Here is a 10,067-nt window from a genome sequence, read left to right as displayed (position 1 = left end):
TCCTCCCTCCATTTCTTCCTTCTTTTCTTTCTTTCCTTCCTACCTTCCTTTCCTTCCTTCCTTCCATCTGTCTTTCTCCCTTTCTTCCTTCTGTCTGTCCTACGTACCTTCCTTTTTTCCTTTCTTCCTTCCTTCCTTCTTTTCTTTCCTTCCTTTTTTCCCCCTTTCTTCCTTCCTTCCTTCCTTCCTTCCTTCTGTATGTCCTTCCTACCTTTCTTCACTCTTTCCTTTCCTTCCGTCCTTCCTTCCTTGCATCTGTCCTTCCTCCCTTTCCTCCTTCTGTCTGTCCTTCATACCTTCCTTTCTTCCTTCCATCTGTCCTTCGTACCTTCCTTTTTTCCCCCCTTTCTTCCTTCCTTCCTTCCTTCCTCCCTTCCTTCCTTCCTTCCTTCTGTATGTCCTTCCTACCTTTCTTCACTCTTTCCTTTCCTTCCGTCATTCCTTCCTTCCATCTGTCCTTTCTCCCTTTCTTCCTTCTGTCCGTCCTTCCTTCCTTCCTTCCATCTGTCCTTCATACCTCCCTTCCTTCCTTCCATCTGTCCTTCCTCCCTTTCTTCCTTCCATCTGTCCTTCCTCCCTTTCCTCCCTTCTGTCCGTCCTTCCTTCCTTCCATCTGTCTTTCCTCCCTTTCTTCCTTCTGTCTGTCCTACGTACCTTCCTTTTTTCCTTCCTTCCTTCTTAACATAAAATTGAATCGAAAAATTTAACATCACATATATTAAAAAAAAAAAAAGGTTTAAACTGAGACTCAGAAAACAGAAAACAGAAAACACAGCAAGCACGAGTTCCCACCAGAGTTAACGGTTTGGGACAACACACTCATTTTCACATTTGGTTCTACTCTGCAGTTTGAATGGGTGACAATGAACCTTCCTTCCTTTCTTCCTTCTGTCCTTCCTTCCTCCCTTCCATCTGTCCTTCCTCCCTTTCTTCCTTCTGTCCGTCCTTCCTTCCTTCCTTCCTTCCATCTGTCCTTCCTCCCTTTCCTCCTTCTGTCTGTCCTTCATACCTTCCTTTTTTCCTTTCTTCCTTCCTTCCTCCCTTTCTTCCTTCTGTTCTTCCTTCCATCTGTCTTTCCTCCCTTTCTTCCTTCCATCTGTCCTTCGTACCTTCCATCTGTCCTTCGTACCTTCCCTTCTTCCTTCCATCTGTCCTTCGTACCTTCCTTTGTTCCCCCCTTTCTTCCTTCCTTCCTTCTGTATGTCCTTCCTACCTTTCTTCACTCTTTCCTTTCCTTCCGTCCTTCCTTCCTTCCTTCCATCTGTCCTTCCTCCCTTTCTTCCTTCTGTCCGTCCTTCCTTCTGTCGTTCCTTCCACCTGTCTTTCCTCCCTTTCTTCCTTCCATCTGTCCTTCGTACCTTCCTTCCTTCCTTCCTTCCTTCCATCTGTCCTTCCTTCCTTCCATCTGTCCTTCCTCCCTTCCTTCCTTCCTTCCATCTGTCCTTCCTCCCTTTCTCCCTTCTGTCCGTCCTTCCTCCCTTTCTTCCTTCCATCTGTCCTTCCTCCCTTTCCTTCTTCTGTCTGTCCTTCATACCTTCCTTTTTTCCTTTCTTCCTTCCTTCCTCCCTTTCTTCCTTCTGTCCTTCCTTCCATCTGTCTTTCCTCCCTTTCTTCCTTCCATCTGTCCTTCGTACCTTCCTTCCTACCTTTCTTCACTCTTTCCTTTCCTTCCGTCCTTCCTTCCATTTGTCCTTCCTCCCTTTCCTCCCTTCTGTCCGTCCTTCCTTCCTTCCTTCCATCTGTCCTTCCTCCCTTTCTTCCTTCTGTCTGTCCTACGTACCTTCCTTTTTTCCTTTCTTCCTTCCTTCCTTCCTTCCTTCCTTCCTTCCTTCTTTTCTTTCCCCCTTTCTTCCTTCCTTCTTAACATAAAATCAAATCGAAAAATTTAACATCACATATATTTAAAAAAAAAGAAAAAATGTTAAACTCAGAGTCAGGAAACAGAAAACACAGCAAGCACGAGTTCCCACCAGAGTTAACGGTTTGGGACAACACACTCATTTTCACATTTGGTCCTACTCTGCAGTTTGAATGGGTGACAATGAACCTTCCTCCCTTTCTTCCTTCTGTCCGTCCTTCCTTCCTTCCTTCCATCTGTCCTTCCTTCCTTCCTTCCATCTGTCCTTCCTCCCTTTCCTCCTTCTGTCTGTCCTTCATACCTTCCTTTCTTCCTTCCTTCCTCCCTTTCTTCCTTCTGTCCTTCCTTCCATCTGTCTTTCCTCCCTTTCTTCCTTCCATCTGTCCTTCGTACCTTCCTTCCTTCCATCTGTCCTTCCTCCCTTTCTTCCTTCCTCCCTTCTGTCCTTCCTTCCATCTGTCTTTCCTCCCTTTCTTCCTTCCATCTGTCCTTCGTACCTTCCTTTTTCCCCCCCTTTCTTCCTTCCTTCCTTCTGTATGTCCTTCCTACCTTTCTTCACTCTTTCCTTTCCTTCCGTCCTTCCATCTGTCCTTCCTCCCTTTTGTCCGTCCTTCCTTCCTTCCTTCCATCTGTCCTTCCTCCCTTTCTTCCTTCTGTCTGTCCTACGTACCTTCCTTTTTTCCTTTCTTCCTTCCTTCCTTCTTTCCCCCTTTCTTCCTTCCTTCTTAACATAAAATCGAATCGAAAAATTTAACATCACATATATTTAAAAAAAAAGAAAAAATGTTAAACTCAGAGTCAGGAAACAGAAAACACAGCAAGCACGAGTTCCCACCAGAGTTAACGGTTTGGGACAACACACTCATTTTCACATTTGGTCCTACTCTGCAGTTTGAATGGGTGACAATGAAGCTGAAGGGCTGTTTCAGCACAGCTGGCACTTTGACATAGAGGCGGACTTTCATTGTTGGGAAAGTGTGGTAGGAGAATGATGTCATGCTAGTGAACCTAAAAGGTCACGATGTGTAATATATAACACTCTTGACTTCATCATCATCATCATCGGGGTGGGGGGGGGGCAGGGGGGGGTGAAGATATGAAGAGTTTTGAACATCAGTGTAGTCCATTATCAAGGAAGGAAGGAAGGAAAAAAGACAGGAAGGAATTATATATATTTTCTATTTAAAAAGGGAGGGAGGGAGGGAGGGAGGAAGGAAGGAAGGAAGGAAGGAAGGAAGGAAGGAAGGAAAGATGAAAGGAAGGAAGGAAAGATGAAAGGAAGGAAGGAAAGATGGAAGGAAGGAAGGAAAAAAGACGAGAAGGAAAGATGAAAGGAAGGAAGGAAGGAAAAAAGACAGGAAGGAATGGTAGGAAGGAATTAATATCGATTTTCTATTTAAAAAGGGAGGGAGGGAGGGAGGGAGGGAGGGAGGAAGGAAGGAAGGAAGGAAGGAAGGAAGGAAGGAAGGAAGGGAAAAAAAGTCAGGAAGGAAAGATGAAAGGAAGGAAGGAAGGAAGGAAGGAAAAAAGACGAGAAGGAAAGATGAAAGGAAGGAAGGAAGGAAGGAAAAAAGACGAGAAGGAAAGATGAAAGGAAGGAAGGAAGGAAAAAAGACAGGAAGGAAAGATGAAAGGAAGGAAGGAAAAAAGACGGGAAGGAAAGATGAAAGGAAGGAAGGAAAAAAGACGAGAAGGAAAGATGAAAGGAAGGAAGGAAGGAAAAAAGACGGGAAGGAAAGATGAAAGGAAGGAAGGAAGGAAGGAAAAAAGACAGGAAGGAAAGATGAAAGGAAGGAAGGAAGGAAAAAAGACGAGAAGGAAAGATGAAAGGAAGGAAGGAAGGAAGGAAAAAAGACGAGAAGGAAAGATGAAAGGAAGGAAGGAAGGAAGGAAAAAAGACAGGAAGGAATGATGGAAGGAAGGAAGGAAGGAACGTTCACACTGCCTGGAAGTGACATTCATGGTACTGTGTGGAGGCATTCTCCACCAAATGGCAAACATGATGTCTGTGAGTGGGTTCAAAGTACGACAATGAATGAGAAATTACACAGTGGAAGAGTCTAACTGCTGTCTAACTGCTGTCTGGGGGTGTGTCCAAAAAAAATAAATAAATAAAATCAATCCATCCATTAATATCAATTTTCTATTTAAAAATTCCTTCCTTCCTTCCTTTTGTCTGTCCTTCCCTCCTTCCTTTTGTCTTTCCTTCCCTCCTTCTTTTCCTTTCTTTCTTTCCTTCCTTCCTTTTGTCTTTCCTTCCCTCCTTCCTTCCCTTCCGAATCCCTTTTCCTTCCTTCCTTCCTTTCTTTCTTTCTTCCCTTCCGAATCCCTTTTCCTTCCTTCCTTCCCTTCCGAATCCCTTTTCCTTCCTTCCTTCCCTTCCGAATCCCTTTTCCTTCCTTCCTTCCTTCCTTCCTTCCTTCCGAATCCCTTTTCCTTCCTTCCTTCCTTCCCTTCCTAATCCCTTTTCCTTCCTTCCTTCCCTTCCGAATCCCTTTTCTTTCTTTCTTTCTTTCCTTCTTTCCTTCCATCCTTATCCCTTTTCCTTCCTTCTTTATCCCTTTTCCTTCCTTCTTTCCTTCCTTTTGTCTTTCCTTCCCTCCTTCTTTTCCTTCCGAATCCCTTTTCCTTCCTTCCTTCCTTCCCTCCTTTCTTTCTTTCCTTCCTTCCTTTTGTCTTTCCTTCCTTCCTTCCTTCCTTCCTTATCCATTTTCCTTCCTTCCTTTATCCCTTTTCCTTCCTTCCCTCCTTCCTTTTCTTCCTAATCCCTTTTCCCTCCTTCCTTTCCTTCCTTCCTTCCTTCCTTCCTTCCTTTTGTCTTTCCTTCCCTCCTTCCTTTCCTTCCGATGACTTACTGGCTAGCTTTCCTAGGTGGTAAAGCTTGGTTAAGTTAAGCTTGTCACACTCTACAACCTTGTCTGTTAATTTATATAATATTAATGCATTTTATTTAAAGGCGCCTTTCAAAGCTCATACATCGATCCATCAATTAAAATCGATTTTCTATTTAAAAATTCGATATCGATTCAAAATTGTGTGAATGGATTTTTTCAGAGAGAATAGATGGAAGCATGAAATTAAAATAATAATTATAATTTGAGAGTTTACAACTTTGTCTTGAATTTGAACTGACATGCTTATCCATAATCTCTATGGTTACATGATGACATCATCACTATGGTTACATGATGACATCATAATTCAAAATGACATGATTTAAAATGCCACTCTGGTCTTAAGGGTAAATACACATAGATGCTATCATGCTAGATCCCAGTGTTCCTTCCATCTGTCCTTCCTTCCTTTCTTACTTCCATCTGTCCTTCTTTCTTTCCTTCCTTCCTTCTGTCCGTCCTTCCATCTGTCCTTCGTACCTTCCTTTCTTCCTTCCTTCTTTTCTTTCCTTCCTTTCCTTCCTTCCTTTTTCCCTTCCTTTCTTCCTTCCATTTGTCCTTCTTTCTTTCTTTCCTTCCTTCCTTCCATCTGTCCTTCGTACCTTCCTTTTATCCTTTCTTCCTTCCTTCCTTCTTTTCTTTCCCTCCTTCCTACCTTCCTTTTTTCCTTCCTTTCTTCCTTCCATCTGTCCGTCTTTCTTTCTTTCTTTCTTTCTTTCTTTCTTTCTTTCCTTCCTTCCTTCTGTATGTCCTTCCTACCTTTCTTCACTCTTTCCTTTCCTTCCTTCCTTCCTTTCATCTGTCTAACTTTACTCTTGAACAATTTGGTGTCCACACATGATTGAGTGTTAAAAATATTGTCTGACTTACAAAACAGAAACTCTGGGAACATAAAATTGAATCGAATCGAGAATCGGGACCCTTTGAATCAGAATTGAATCGAATCAGGAAATCATTGAAATCATACCCAACCCTACTGCTGTCACTACATGATGTGTGACGATTTGCTTTTTCTTTTTTTTTTTTTCTATGATGGCTGGCATGCACCAACCCTTCATTGCTGTGATCATAGTCATCATCATCTCATGCGTGTTTGGACTATGAGGTCACAGCCCTTCTGTCCGTCCTTCCTTCCTTCCATCTGTCCTTCGTACCTTCCTTTCTTCCTTCCTTCCTTCTTTTCTTTCCTTCATTCCTTTTTCCCTTCCTTTCTTCCTTCCATCTGTCCTTCTTTCTTTCTTTCCTTCCTTCCTTCCTTCTGTCCGTCCTTCCTTCCTTCCATCTGTCCTTCATACCTTCCTTTCTTCCTTCCTTCCTTCTTTCCTTCCTTCCTTCCTTTTTCCCTTCCTTTCTTCCTTCCATCTGTCCTTCTTTCTTTCTTTCCTTCCTTCCTTCCTTCCTTCCTTCTGTCCGTCCTTCCATCTGTCCTTCGTACCTTCCTTTCTTCCTTCCTTCCTTCCTTCCTTCCTACCTTCCTTTTTTACTTCCTTTTTTACTTCCTTTCTTCCTTCCATCTGTCCTTCTTTCTTTCTTTCCTTCCTTCTGTATGTCCTTCCTACCTTTCTTCACTCTTTCCTTTCCTTCCGTCCTTCCTTGCTTCCTTTTTCTTTTCCTTTTTTTTTTCTTTTATGATGGCTGGCATGCACCAACCCTTCATTGCTGTGATCATAGTCATCATCATCATCTCATGCGTGTTTGGACTATGAGGTCACCGCCATGAAGGAGGGGGGGTCAAGTCTCCATCATCATCATCATCATCGTCACTGACATGGCACACCAGTCAGGGTTAGAGGTCACCTCTCTTTCAGCGGACTGAGGTATGCGAGGCATGCCACTGCTGGGGTGGGAAATCAACACCGACCGCTAGCCAACCAAACACGGGTGAAATTCATCGTGCCTGCTCTGCTTAGTCTGGCCTGCTCAGAGTCCGATGTGGAAGAGGCTTCGTTTCCTGCCCCCCCCCTCCCCCCCAACCCCACCCCCCCTTCACATGGTACGCTGGTCAAGGTTGGAGGTCATCTCATTCAAAAGAACTGAGGAATGTGAAGCACAGCGTAGCAAGCGCCGTCACAAATATACAATCCCACACACACACACACACACACACACACACACACACACACACACACACACACACAGCTCCACAATATCCACCACGTTGCTACTGAAACATGAGGCCTGCCCCATTTTGATTCACCCTTTATAGGACACTCATTGAAAGGAAGGGAGGAAGGAAGGGAGGAAGGATGGAAGGAAGGAAAGGAAGGAAGGAGGGAAGGAAGGAAGGGAAGGAAGGAAGGAAGGGAAGGTAGGGGGGAGGAAAGAAAGAGAGAAGGAGGGAGGGAGGGAGGAAGGGAAGAAAGAAGGAAGGAAGGAAGGAAGAAGAAAGGGGGATGGAGGAAGGAAAGAAGGAAGGGAGGAGAGAAGGAGGGAGGGAGGAAGAACAGATGGAAGGAAGGAAAGGAGGGAAGTAAGGACAGAGGAAGGACAGATGGAAGGAAGTAAAGGAAGGAAGGACGGAAGAAATAAGGAACGAGGGAGGGAGAAAGGAAAAGAGGAAGGGAAGAAAGAAGGCAGGGAGGAAGGAAAGGAAGGAAGGAAGGAAGGAAGGAAAGGAAGGAAGGAAGGAAGGATATTTTGGGATATTTACAGAAGTTACCAAATATAATTATTTGCCCAATAAAGGGTTAAAAGGGTAATATATAGAGAGAGGCGATTAAAGATTAAACTTGACTAAAAGGATTGAGCTGTCACTGTAATGGGTCAGAGATTCAGATTACTACGACGGTCATTTAACCCTCCTGTTGTGCTCCCGGGTCAAATTGACCCATCTGTTTTGACTCTTCCTTCCTTCCTTCCTTCCTTCCTTCCTTCTTCCTTCCCTCCTTCTTTCCTCCTTTCCTTCCATCCCTTCTTCCCTCCTTTCCTTCCTTCTTTCCTCTGTCCTTCTTTCCTCCCTTCCTCGTTCCTTCTTTACTACCTCCCTCCTACCTTCCTTGATTCTTTCTCTCCTACCTCCCTCCTACCTTCCTTGATTCTTTCTCTCCTCCCTCCTTTCCTTACTTCCCTTCTTCCCTCCTTTCCTCTTTCCTTCTTTCCTCCCTTCCTCGTTCCTTCTTTACTACCTCCCTCCTACCTTCCTTGATTCTTTCTCTCCTCCCTCCTTTCCTTCCTTCCTTCCTCTCTTCTTTCCTCCTTTCCTTCCATCCCTTCTTCCCTCCTTTCCTTCCTTCCTTCCTCCTTTCCTCTGTCCTTCTTTCCTCCCTTCCTCGTTCCTTCTTTACTACCTCCCTCCTACCTTCCTTGATTCTTTCTCTCCTCCCTCCTTTCCTTCCTTCCTTCTCCTTCCTCCTTCCTTCTTCCTTCCTTCCATCTTTCCTTCCTTCCTTCCTTCCTTCCATCTTTCCTTTCTTCCTTCCTTCCTTCCTTCCTTCTTTCCTCCCTTCCTCTTTTCCTTTCTCCCTCCCTTCCTCGTTCCTTCTTTACTACCTCCCTCCTACCTTCCTTGATTCTTTCCTTCCTTCCTTCCTTCCTTCCTCCTTTCCTTCCTTCCTTCATCTCCCTTTCTTCCTTCCCTCCTTCCTCCCTCCCTCCCTCCTTTCCTTCCTTCTTCCTCCCTTCCTTGACTCGAACACAACAGGAGGGTTAAGCAGATAAATGGCCGGCAATGTCCATCTGTCAGCGGTCAGAAAGAGCCTACCATCATTCAGTATAGTCTTTTATATTTTCCTGCATGCTGTTATATCCATTGTACTATTGCACTATGGAGTCACATTCATATTTATCTTATAAAAATGTAAAATTATACTAACTTCCACATCAATGTTAGCTGGTTTATGTGCCGAAATGAACATTAATTCATTTCTTCTTGGCATATAAATCATCCCTGCTGCTCATACGGTCATCATAAGATCTCTTTATATTCTACTTACAATGTGTTTTATATGTGCTTTGAAAGACGCCTTTAAATAAAATGCATTAATATTATTATATAAATTAACTGAGTCATACAAGGTTACTCATTTAACCAAGCTTTACCACCTAGGAAAGCTAGCCAGTAAGTCATCGGAAGGAAAGGAAGGAGGGAAGGAAAGAAGGAAAGGAAGGAGGGAAAATGGATTAGGAAGAAAAGGAAGGAGGGAAGGAAAGAAGGAAAGGAAGGAGGGAAAAGGGATTAGGAAGAAAAGGAAGGAGGGAAGGAAAGAAGGAAAGGAAGGAGGGAAAAGGGATTAGGAAGAAAAGGAAGGAGGGAAGGAAAGACAAAAGGAAGGAAGGAAGGAAAAGGGATAAGGAAGGAAGGAAGGAAGGAAAGGAAGGAGGGAAAAGAGATTAGGAAGAAAAGGAAGGAGGGAAGGAAAGACAAAAGGAAGGACAGACAAAAGGAAGGAAGGGAGGAAGGAAGGAAGGAAAGACAAAAGGAAGGAAGGAAGGAAGGAAGGAAGGAAGGAAGGAAGGAAAGAAAGAAAGAAAGGAGGGAAAAGGGATTCGGAAGGAAAAGAAGGAGGGAAGGAAAGACAAAAGGAAGGAAGGAAGGAAAGAGGGAAGGAGGGAAGGACAGACAAAAGGAAGGAAGGAAGGAAGGAAGGAAGGAAGGAAGGAAGGAAGATTTATATGACTAGACTAGACTACAAACATCTCATACCTCAGGAACGGTGTGACAGAACATTTGTCGGTTTCGGTTATCGTGACTTTTTCAAATCGCGGTGAACCTTGAACACTCTTTGTAAAATTATACTAACTTCCACATCAGCTGATTTATATTGTTTGATGTGCTTTGAAAGGCGCCTTTAAATAAAATGCATTAATATTATTATATAAATTAACTGAGTCATACAAGGTTACTCATTTAACCAAGCTTTACCACCTAGGAAAGCTAGCCAGTAAGTCATCGGAAGGAAAGGAAGGAGGGAAGGAAAGAAGGAAAGGGAAAATGGATTAGAAGAAAAGGAAGGAGGGAAGGAAAGAAGGAAAGGAAGGAGGGAAAAGGGATTAGGAAGAAAAGGAAGGAGGGAAGGAAAGAAGGAAAGGAAGGAGGGAAAAGGGATTAGGAAGAAAAGGAAGGAGGGAAGGAAAGACAAAAGGAAGGAAGGAAGGAAAAGGGATAAGGAAGGAAGGAAGGAAGGAAAGGAAGGAGGGAAAAGAGATTAGGAAGAAAAGGAAGGAGGGAAGGAAAGACAAAAGGAAGGACAGACAAAAGGAAGGAAGGGAGGAAGGAAGGAAGGAAAGACAAAAGGAAGGAAGGAAGGAAGGAAGGAAGGAAGGAAGGAAGGAAAGAAAGAAAGAAAGGAGGGAAAAGGGATTCGGAAGGAAAAGAA

Source organism: Scomber japonicus, chromosome 10, assembly GCF_027409825.1.
Source record: "Scomber japonicus isolate fScoJap1 chromosome 10, fScoJap1.pri, whole genome shotgun sequence".
Lineage (NCBI taxonomy): Eukaryota > Metazoa > Chordata > Actinopteri > Scombriformes > Scombridae > Scomber > Scomber japonicus.
The sequence above is the reverse complement of the archived record's forward strand: the minus strand, read 5'-3'. Positions refer to the sequence as shown.